General features: G+C 43.9%; 1 long non-coding RNA gene across 1 annotated transcript; it reads right to left on the bottom strand.

The window, feature by feature from the left end:
• Positions 1 to 226: 226 nt before the first annotated feature.
• LOC146831436 (uncharacterized) lies at positions 227 to 7,961 on the bottom strand. The gene is made up of 2 exons (XR_014961570.1): positions 6,723 to 7,961; positions 227 to 3,391 (listed from the first exon to the last, which is right to left on the bottom strand). It is a non-coding gene; the product is annotated as an uncharacterized LOC146831436 (long non-coding RNA).
• Between the last annotated feature and the right edge of the window lie 4,340 nt (positions 7,962 to 12,301).

Raw genomic sequence — 12,301 nt, 5'->3', positions numbered from 1 at the left:
AGTACATAACACATGCTAACGTACAACAAGCTGAATACCTTATTTAAATGCCACATGCACATTCGCAGACTATTAGTTGAGCACAACCTGTTCTCTTAGTTCGAGGGGCTTGTTTTTCCCCTCATCCAGTTACCACTTACCTGACCAGGATTAGCCTCTGTTCAACTTAAGGCAACTCTGACTAAAGAATAGACTGTCCTCCTATACAAAAGTACACAACACATGCTAACGTACAACAAGCTAAATACTTTATTTAAATGCCACATGCACATTCACAGAATACATTATATATATATATATAGACAACCTACAAGGAAAGTGAAAGGTTAAGTTGTATACTCTAATAGTAAAGGGTTAACATCACCTGGTGATATTTAGTCTGTACTCAAAGGTCATCTAGGTTCCCTTTCCGTCTGCGCCTTGGCTTCGCCTGGAAGTCACACCTCTGCAGTCACAGATTTACTCCCTTCTCTGTTTCCCCCGAGTCACTGGAACCTCCTTCTCATCAGTTAATCTCTTCTCTTTAGATTCAGGTTCATCATCTGTCTTCCCTGGAATAAGTAGTAGCTTTACTGCTAACGGCCAGATGCCGCCTACGGTCTAGAAGCAAGTGCCAGTCTCTGCCTCAGACTTTCACTAATATAGATGTGCATTCTCTCATGGAAATTTCCAGCTCGAAACCTGCCGCCCACCAAATTCCTGTACCTCCCCGTGCCAAGGACACGTTCCCAGCCGGCCGGCCTGTTGTAGTGTCTTCAGCATGAAGGAGAATACAATCCTTCGATAAGGGCCGGCCTGAACCGGTTCTCTTCCAAGCGAATAACACCTTCTAACTAAAACACTGCCTATGACCTAGAAACTTCCCAAGCTGCTAGAGCAGGAGGAAAGATGGAGTCTCTCCCATTTAAGGCCTACCAGGCCTGAATGCAGCACAGCTCCATTAGATACCCTTACTACAGAACATATTACCCCTAATGCTAACAAATCTATCCCCTAGGATATGTATGCAAACCCTGATCTATGGGGAAGAACACAGGGTCATGTTGAAGTGCCTAATAAATAGGCTCTATACACTACTCTAACCCTTAGACTTGAATGGAAAGAGACTGAAGTCACATGGACTGCCCTGCAACACCGGAAGGCCGGGAAAATCGAGCAGTACATTCCACCCTTGACTTCAGTCTATTATACATTCAATAAACATGCTTTCCCGTTTAAGGCCTACCAGGCCTGAATTCAACACAGCTCTATGCAATACCCTCACTATAGGGCAAGTTATTCTCAAGGCTAACAAATCCATCCCCTAGGATATGTATGCAAACCCTGATCTAGGGGGAAGGACACAGGATCATGTTGAAGTGCCTAATATCTCTCCCGTTTAAGGCCTACCAGGCCTGAATTCAGCTCCATGAAATACCCTCACTATAGGGCAAGTTATCCTCAAGGCTACCGAATCTATCCCCTAGGCTATGTGTGCAAACCCTGATCTATGGGGAAGAAGTGCCTAATAAATAGGCTCTATACACTACTCTAACCCTTAGACTTGAATGGAAAGAGACTGAAGTCACATGGACTGCCCTGCAACACCGGAAGGCCGGGAAAATCGAGCAGTACATTCCACCCTTGACTTCAGTCTATTATACATTCAATAAACATGCTTTCCCGTTTAAGGCCTACCAGGCCTGAATTCAAGGAGCACGGGATTGTGTCACAAATGTCTAATAGCTAGGCCCTATTCACTACTCCAGTCCTTAGACTTGGATGGAAAGAGACTGAAGTCATATGGATTGCCCTGCAACACCGGAAGGCCGGGAAAATCGAGCAGTACATTCCACCCTTGACTTCAGTCTATTATAAAAAAAAAACGAACTGATCTATGTCTAGTACCAAGTGTGCAGAATTGAAGCATTGAAGGAATACACGTGAATAAAGCAACAGATAGAAATCAAAATGCCGATAATAATCAGAATACCTAACAATCGTGTCCATGTTTAAGCAAAAGATAATCAATGGCTGCTCTATTTTGCAAAATGGCTCTACGTTCACCCTGGGCGTCTAATAGTAAGTCGGATAAGACTGTAGAAGTATGATTAATAGATTTGACCATCCAGCAGGCCATTTTCTAAATAGATTTGGCATTATAGACTGCCAAAGCAGAAACACCAATAATTCTCATCCACACAACTTTACACCCACAGAGAAATTTGAAGCAAGGTAGAGTCAAAAGGCAGAATCACATTAGACCACGGCAAAGCCAATAGGTCGAAATCATAATTCACCTAACCTAAATAACATTATACGCTAAATCCCTCAGTATACATCATTGAGCACATGTGTGCACCACCACCCACAAGACTGCACCTCAACATACCATACCTTCTATTCTTGGAAAAACTATTTCACTAAAAGGCAGAACACACTTAGGTCAGTACAGAATGGTGGTGGTCGAGGGTCACCATAGAGTGTCAGACCACAAGAGGCTGATTCACTACTTTGCACCCCATGACCCTTGACCATCACCATTCGCATATGTCAAAAACAAAATCTAGCAAATAGCAACTGTATTACATAAGTCAAAAGCAAAATGATCATGAAAGTACTGCATATCGCAGTTGAAAGCAACTAAATTAAAAGTCACAACTACTAAAAAGCACATGTCGAAACAGCAACTCATATTGTGAAGCTGCTACACAAAAATACATAGCTCAAAACAAAGCATGACTTGAAAAGCAGCAAAAAACTCATCAAAAGTATGTGATAATCACTGTAGAGCAAATAAAGTTCGCATTCTCCAAACACATGTAGTAGCCACAACTACAGGAGCAGCTAGAAATAGCACATAGACATCCGGATACACGTGGAATGGATACAGAAAATAAATCAAGCAAGCTATTGAACGCTCCCAATGCTTCTAATGATTAAACTGGAAACTCCACTGTCAAACTCAGATATAGTAGCAAGAGCCACAAGTTATCACCGTTCACTAACCCAAAAAAAAAAAAAGTATCTACTCAGAGTGCTGCAGAGCGTCTCTATTCATGTCCATCCCTAAAAAAAAAAAAAAAACAGTCCTGCAGTATGAAAAAACACACCGCCTTCATGCAAACAACGTTGGCCGCACGTGAAGGAAAAAGTTCCATACTTCGACGATCCCATGTCGCTTGGAAAGAAGCAGGCCATCATGCTCTCCGGTACACATCAGCAGCTGTATCTTCTTGATAAGGGAGGACCCCATGCAGTCTGGATAGCCACCGGCATCAGCCGCCACCGTCTCGTATTACTCCAGGCTTGGGGGGGGGGAGGGAAGGGAAGGGGGGAGGGGAGGGGAGAGGGAGGGCCCCACTCACACGGGAGAAGGGAGTCCCACTCACACGCGGAGAACTGGGCGAATCTGAAAAAGAAACAAGAATCACTTTTCTTGCAAAGAACATTTTCAAAAGTACAATATTTTAATTTCTGTCTATATAGGTCTCCTCCAGCTCTGGGGAATCGTGTAATAATACCACTTACACGTTAGCCTCTAAAGTCTTGAGAAAATCCCTCTGTTTCAATACACAGCAAGAAGGGCTGGGGCAGTCTCCTTCTCTGACTTCTCTCAGTGCACCCCTCACAGGTTCAGCCCCCCTTCACAAATCTCCGCGGACTCTAAATGGCCTCTTGCCAAAGATAACAAGCAGGGACTACTCCGCCTTCAAGGTTGGAGAGAATTGCACGCCTGCCAACTCACTTGGACTGTCTGCGACTCTGCTCATGGGGGGGGGGGCCTGCGCCAGTGCAAGCCTCCCAGACAGTTATGCCCAGGAAGCTGTCTCTACCCACGGAGAAGAGGAGCTGAGATGAGATGACCCCTCCCGTAGGAATTCCTTCCCGGACTTCACAGAAAGCGTGAGCACTGCCCAGCGTTGCTGAACGATCTCAACGCAAGTCTCCCAAACAGCAATCTAAAAGACGCTGTCAAATGACCCACTGCCAGAACAGCTATTGTACAGGTCTGAGAGGAAAAATAGCTGTAACTACTGCTTACCTCAAGCAAGCTCAATCTGAAAATGCTCTCCCATAGGTAAATCACATAGCCTCTAACCCAGCTTTGTTCAGTATTTGTTGGGGCGCAAAAGCACAATATGTGCCCAGCATCTGAAATTAAAAGGGACCTATTAATTCCCTGCACTTTCCTGTGACTAAAAAGGGGCACATTGCTCTAGAAGCACCTTAGGAAATAAATGTACATGTTAATGAAGAGACCACATATCAGACTCATTATACAAAATCAGCTGTGCACATCGAAAATCACATTGTTGCAATCATCTTTTAAAGCAAAATATATCATACAGAGTCAAGTGTAATTTATGTCCGCAACCGGTGAGCGAGAAGCTTACAACATGAGTCTGTTTACTTTTATGCACATTCCATGCAGGCTGAGAAAGCTCCCTAGAGGAATTAATTAAAACCGCCTGCGTAGCTCATAGCCTGCCAGCATTCTTTGTTACACTAATCAAACCTGAATCATTCTGGCATGGAAAAGTGAACAACTTCACAGCCTGGTACACGTTTAATTTTGACGTCAAAGATATATTAGCAAACTGGGCATCAACCAGCTCTGTGTTCAACTGACTACGTTCTCATTGCAAATGCCCACATGTGTAATGCATGGTAACCAACACATGAAAATAACACCGCTGTCTCTCTCCAAGATGCCATCAATCACCTGCTGAATAACACCCTGCCTTGCAACTACGGAGACTGGAATTTCAAGGGAGTGCCACGTTTTAGAGCCACGATGTGAGATCGTACATGCACTTTACAACTGAAAACAGTAGATATGCATTCCTGAACTAATACTTGAAAGGGATCCAGCCCTCTCTGCCTCACGCAGCAAGCTATTTACAAGCACCCTCCAGAAGACACGCTGAAATATACACATACCAATTCTAAAGCAGCACAATGAGCTCACTTCACGAGCCAGCACATCATACCGTCTGCCCCCATTCAAATAAATCAAGTGATGTTCAAAAGTCAGTCTCCAATTACTCAGCCCACTCCCGGGCTAGGGCTTCACAAGGCATTGTATCCCAGCCGGGAATATCAATGGGCAACTGAAAAGCATATGTACAATGTTAAGAACAGATTGCAAAAGAAGAGAGAAGAAGAAAAAGAAAAGAAAGAAGAAGAAAGGCTAGACACAGCAGTATATCACAAAGAACATACAAACAAAGTCACGCACACACTAAAAACAAACACGGGACCACACAACGCACACAGAATACGTAAACTGTTCACAACGCCAAATGTTCTGCTTGGGTTTTTCCTCCTGATAGAACCTGCTCCACAGAGCCTTTTTAACCCAAACCAGAACGTTACCCCCTCCTTAGGGCCTTTTTACACCTAAATAACCACATATATACGTACCACCTAAGGACAGGGAATTCCTATTATATATATATATATATCTATATATCAAGACCTCACAGCCTCGCGCACAGTCTCGTGACCTCAGACAGACTCAGAATCTCCTACCTAGACGGCAGCCTCAGTCTCACGGTCTCATGCAGACCCAGAATCTCCTACCTAGACGGCAGCCTCAGTCTCACGGTCTCATGCAGACCCAGAATCTCCTACCTAGACGGCAGCCTCAGTCTCGCGGTCTCAGACAGACTCAGAATCTCCTACCTAGACGGCAGCCTCAGTCTCGCGGTCTCATGCAGACCCAGAATCTCCTACCTAGACGGCAGCCTCAGTCTCGCGGTCTCATGCAGACCCAGAATCTCCTACCTAGACGGCAGCCTCAGTCTCACGGTCTCATGCAGACCCAGAATCTCCTACCTAGACGGCAGCCTCAGTCTCGCGGTCTCATACAGACCCAGAATCTCCTACCTAGACGGCAGCCTCAGTCTCGCGGTCTCATACAGACCCAGAATCTCCTACCTAGACGGCAGCCTCAGTCTCACGGTCTCAGGCAGACTCAGAATCTCCTACCTAGACGGCAGCCTCAGTCTCACGGTCTCATGCAGACCCAGAATCTCCTACCTAGACGGCAACCTCAGTCTCACGGTCTCATGCAGACCCAGAATCTCCTACCTAGACGGCAGCCTCAGTCTCGCGGTCTCATGCAGACCCAGAATCTCCTACCTAGATGGCAGCCTTAGCACGAGCTTATCCTATTATAATTGTAGTACACGACAGGGGAGTTAGGATTACTATATATCGGATCACACAAAGACTATTAGTTGAGCACAACCTGTTCTCTTAGTTCGAGGGGCTTGTTTTCCCCCTCATCCAGTTACCACTTACTTGACCAGGATTAGCCTCTGTTCAACTTAAGGCAACTCTGACTAAAGAATAGACTATCCTCCTATACCAAAGTACATAACACATGCTAACGTACAACAAGCTGAATACCTTATTTAAATGCCACATGCACATTCGCAGACTATTAGTTGAGCACAACCTGTTCTCTTAGTTCGAGGGGCTTGTTTTTCCCCTCATCCAGTTACCACTTACCTGACCAGGATTAGCCTCTGTTCAACTTAAGGCAACTCTGACTAAAGAATAGACTGTCCTCCTATACAAAAGTACACAACACATGCTAACGTACAACAAGCTAAATACTTTATTTAAATGCCACATGCACATTCACAGAATACATTATATATATATATATAGACAACCTACAAGGAAAGTGAAAGGTTAAGTTGTATACTCTAATAGTAAAGGGTTAACATCACCTGGTGATATTTAGTCTGTACTCAAAGGTCATCTAGGTTCCCTTTCCGTCTGCGCCTTGGCTTCGCCTGGAAGTCACACCTCTGCAGTCACAGATTTACTCCCTTCTCTGTTTCCCCCGAGTCACTGGAACCTCCTTCTCATCAGTTAATCTCTTCTCTTTAGATTCAGGTTCATCATCTGTCTTCCCTGGAATAAGTAGTAGCTTTACTGCTAACGGCCAGATGCCGCCTACGGTCTAGAAGCAAGTGCCAGTCTCTGCCTCAGACTTTCACTAATATAGATGTGCATTCTCTCATGGAAATTTCCAGCTCGAAACCTGCCGCCCACCAAATTCCTGTACCTCCCCGTGCCAAGGACACGTTCCCAGCCGGCCGGCCTGTTGTAGTGTCTTCAGCATGAAGGAGAATACAATCCTTCGATAAGGGCCGGCCTGAACCGGTTCTCTTCCAAGCGAATAACACCTTCTAACTAAAACACTGCCTATGACCTAGAAACTTCCCAAGCTGCTAGAGCAGGAGGAAAGATGGAGTCTCTCCCATTTAAGGCCTACCAGGCCTGAATGCAGCACAGCTCCATTAGATACCCTTACTACAGAACATATTACCCCTAATGCTAACAAATCTATCCCCTAGGATATGTATGCAAACCCTGATCTATGGGGAAGAACACAGGGTCATGTTGAAGTGCCTAATAAATAGGCTCTATACACTACTCTAACCCTTAGACTTGAATGGAAAGAGACTGAAGTCACATGGACTGCCCTGCAACACCGGAAGGCCGGGAAAATCGAGCAGTACATTCCACCCTTGACTTCAGTCTATTATACATTCAATAAACATGCTTTCCCGTTTAAGGCCTACCAGGCCTGAATTCAACACAGCTCTATGCAATACCCTCACTATAGGGCAAGTTATTCTCAAGGCTAACAAATCCATCCCCTAGGATATGTATGCAAACCCTGATCTAGGGGGAAGGACACAGGATCATGTTGAAGTGCCTAATATCTCTCCCGTTTAAGGCCTACCAGGCCTGAATTCAGCTCCATGAAATACCCTCACTATAGGGCAAGTTATCCTCAAGGCTACCGAATCTATCCCCTAGGCTATGTGTGCAAACCCTGATCTATGGGGAAGAAGTGCCTAATAAATAGGCTCTATACACTACTCTAACCCTTAGACTTGAATGGAAAGAGACTGAAGTCACATGGACTGCCCTGCAACACCGGAAGGCCGGGAAAATCGAGCAGTACACCTGCCCTCTCCTGATTGCTGGCCCAGAATGTTGATGCCAAGCGCCATGCACACACATTTGCTCCATAGTGCAAGGGTGCGTGTGTGAGTTTAGCAAAGGTTTTGTACTGGATGTGTTCCCTTCCAGTACAAAATACTATGTCTAGACCAGTTTTAAAACTTGTCCTACTTTTCATGTGTACTGTACAGTGCAGCACACATGCAAAGTCATAAAAGAAAGAAGGAATGAAAAAGTTTCTTCTTTTAACACCTGCCTTCAAGTGGCATTAATTTTTATTCCAAACCCTTTCTACTTTTGTTAGTAGTTAGGGTTTTGCATCAAAAAGCATGGGTGGTGGCATGGGAACATCCATGTACCACCCATGTAATGCCCCCTTGACAGTAGGTAAGACAAAGCAGTAGTTTGTGCTGCTTTGTATTACTTTAGGCAACTTTCAAGAGCAAAAGCAAGTGTTGCACTGGACCGTAAATACCAAAACATTTTGTGCTGGTTTACATCACTTATGTGATGCAAACCCAGCACACAATGTTTGTAAATCTACCCCTAAGTATTGTAAGCAGCCTTGAGTTATTGGACAGAACCATCTCAGCATGCCAATGTCTACATGAAAAGAAGACTGTGTGTACCAGGTACTAACCTATGTACATGTTCTTTTTTGCTTCAGAAGATGGGTTATCTGTAAAACGTTCACCACAGTATGATGGCTGCAGGTTGTATGAGCTTTATAACCTTCAGACCTTGGTTATTTTAAGCAAATAGTGTGTTTTTACAAGTGGTGCATAGAGTGAACAGTGTTCTTAGTAAATACTCTTGAATACTCTGTGGTGTATTTCTCATGAGATTTTCACTGTCTACAAACAATGAGGTACAGAGTAAATTCTCTACATAGAGTAAACATTGTTTAAAGTGCGCACATTTCTACTCGTATCAATTTCAATTCTCAATATAGGTTCAGTGACTATGAGGGATTTGATACAGGTAAAGGCTGTCTGTAGTGGGGCATTAATTTTTGGTAAAAGACGTCGAGTATTATGAGGAACTTTGCTCTCTCTGAACAGTTATATACATATTGAATGCTGTGTGTAATGAGAATTAACCATATATCTGTGTTTGACTCTTAATGTGAACTAGGCTACCTGTGAAGTGTTTGGTATAGGGCGAATGTTGCACATAACACATGTTTGCTACACCCAAGGGAGTTATATCTGTGATGGCATTAATGATGCTTTATTTTATTCTGAGCTATTTTGTACTTACTTTCAGACTCTAATACCATATTAGTTTATAGAGTAGGGTGTATAAAAGAAGCTTGGATGATGTCATCAGTGATGTGATCAATTAGGTAATTTGAGCTGTCAAGAGTGATATAAATGATGCCAATAAAGATGTAATGAGTGATGTAATATGTGTGGTCATTAGCAGTGCTTGGTGGGGCTGCAAGTTATGCTTAGCTCTGCTAATTATAACTGGTGAATTTCTGTAATTTTATGAGCTCAAAACGTTAATGTTGTGACTGACATATTCACCTGGCTATAAAGTCACTTTAAACTTTATTTTCTCCAGTGAATTTCTGAGGTTGTCTTGAAACACAACAGATTTTTTAGTCACACCTAACTTTAATATTACTGTAACCTTTGTTATTTTCAGTGAATACTGCTTTTTTAAAAAACATAAGGTAATATTTTATTGCTGTATAAAAAGCCAAGCCTGCACTGCGCATGGGCTTCAATTTATCTTCTCTTCAAAGTTGTCCACTAATTCTGGAAAATAATCTGACTGAGCTAAATAGATGTTTGCAAACCAAACAAATCCTGAATCCTAAATGATAAAACAGACGGTGGTAACTGGATGGCACTAGTGTTAGACTTTGCAATTTGTTTTTAAAAGTGTGCATCAGCTCTCACATGAGTCTTGCGAGGTGTTCACGAGGTATTTTAAAACTTTATTTCATTAAGCATTTCTCAACAATATAATTGAAGAATAGTCCACATCTCATCACTTATTACCAATGTTCAACAGAGTGGCTAATTACAACTGTGGTTCTATGAGAATCAGTTATGCATTTTGAAGTTTACAGCTGGGCAAATGTAGGCCGTGGTGGGATAGCAATACAAACAAGAGTTAAACAGTGAAGTAAAACAAAGAACATAAAGATATTCCCATACATTACCAATTGCACTCCCAGCCCTTCTGAAAAGAGCATATGTCCATAGCTCCCACATTTGTGGCTGCTACCCACAAGGTCGCCCGCTGGCTTCTGGAAATGCTATTATTACAGCAACTAGACAATACATGTGGATGTAACATGGATACAACATGTGTACTACAAACAACAAGATGTTCTGCATTGTCTTAACATGAAACAAGTAAAGGAGGGTATCAGAGTTAGAGAAGTGTCCCTTTGTCAAGTAGCAGGAGGCTGCAGAGTGGGGGCTCTTGCATTTACCTCAGATCTAAAGGTCTCCAGCAGAGTGTCACATTGTTGTCAGTGGAGGCATTTACGAATACCTTGTAATTCTTCTGAGTTTGTATCGGCAGTGGCCCATACCTCCATCGATCGCCACCAGCCCAGAAGCATCAGGAGATTCTCAACTTTCAGTAATTTTTGATCCCCCTCTTGGATAATATAAGGCCCTGGTCCAAGAACTTAGACATCGCTTTATTTAGTTTTGTGCATTTGAACTGACCCAATGTGTAGACACCCAGTGTATACTTCATTATAGCACCTGTTCAATAAGAGAGGTGGGTGTCGATGGCAGTCCGGTAGTCTGGTAAATGGGGACAGAACCAAAACCTATGTTGAAATCTGTGTTTTCCCGCTGAAATCGGGGACAAGAGATATCCATCATTTAAAAAAATGCTATTGATCTTCTCAGATGTGATATATGCTTGGTGCAAAATTTAAAATTTAATGAAGTTGGATACGCGCATTCTGCGATACTATGGCTGGATATGCCAGAATTGTGGACCAATCGGCATTACTGCACTTCTTCCCCAAGTCAGTATTACATTGTGTGCAAAGTCCCAGGACAGGGAGACCGGTGTGTTCACGGTGCTTTGCCGACCCAAGTGATCAAGTGATCCAGTGATGCACGGTTCCCATATGTAAATGTTGGGTCAACAGATGTGTGGGGAGTTCAGGATGCGGCATACCCCAGTGTGCATGCAGCTTTCGAACCAGTGAGTTATAAATGATGAATTGACCTGTAGAGAGCCCTGAGTGTTTGCATATTTCAGGGAAGCGGAGAATCGCACCTGAAATAGGTTCCCTACTGTGCAGAGGTCCACTTCATGCCAGGATTGAATGTCGGCTGCAGTGACATGTAGCTTTCCGAAAAGTGTTTCTCATCAATGGAGGCAGTGGAGCATATGGCTGCTGCATGGGGTGATGCTCAGACCCATGTGGAAACAGCGCATCACTGCTGACAACAAGCATGAGCATGGCACAGGCACTTTAGCGTAGAGATGAAAAATATGAATCAGGTGATCAAGGCTTCAGGGAGGTGACTTCACTTCAGCTGTGCATCAAGGTACTAATGTTCGAGGTTTGGGGCACAAGTCCCACAATGTTCGTTGGGAGATATAACTTCGTGAGGGCAACCCGTCTGCATTGGGAATACCAAATGTAGTCAGCTAGCATGCATTCAAGGGAAGGTGAAGAAGGATTTTGGTAGAGAAATTGTGATGTTGGCAAATTAGCAAAGGAGGCGCATGAGCACCACTATTATCAGCAGCGCTATACGCACTACAACCAATAGCGGCAGGATCTTCCAAAATTTCACCTGCCCTCATATTGATGTTGCTGTCCAGAATAGCTTCTTTTTCATGATAGATTCGGACCACTACGTAGCAGAACACAGCAGGCTGGCACTGCAACTCCTCCTCCCCCAGTTGAAGAGCTGGGTCGCATAGCATGGGTGCTTGGGGGAAAAGGCAGGACATGCCTCGGGTGACCCTTAGGACTGATACTCTGGTGAAGGAAGCAAGCATTTCCTCGGTGTCAGTCAAAAGTTCTGTGACATCTCTCATATACAGGAGCATGTCATCCACGTATAGTGAGACAGTATCCCCGCAGTCTCCTAATGGAATCCCCCAACCTAACCTTGAGCCTGCGACTGAAGCTTGTATGCCAGGGGCTCCATGGCTAGTGAAAAAAAGGGTGGTGAGAGTGGACACTCGTGTTGGGTTCCTCTGCAAACCGGTATAGCTAAATGATATATGGGCCAATCTTGACCCGAACCCGAGGGTTACTGTTAGAAATTGGGGACTCTAGTTGGCAGAGGCAGATACTTTTCTCCAAATAGGGACCCTGGCTTCTAGTTAGGAT

This window comes from Triturus cristatus, chromosome 5_1 (assembly GCF_964204655.1).
Source record: "Triturus cristatus chromosome 5_1, aTriCri1.1, whole genome shotgun sequence".
Classification (NCBI taxonomy): domain Eukaryota; kingdom Metazoa; phylum Chordata; class Amphibia; order Caudata; family Salamandridae; genus Triturus; species Triturus cristatus.
Note: the sequence above shows the minus strand (reverse complement) of the source record. Positions and strands in the feature narration are given on the sequence as shown.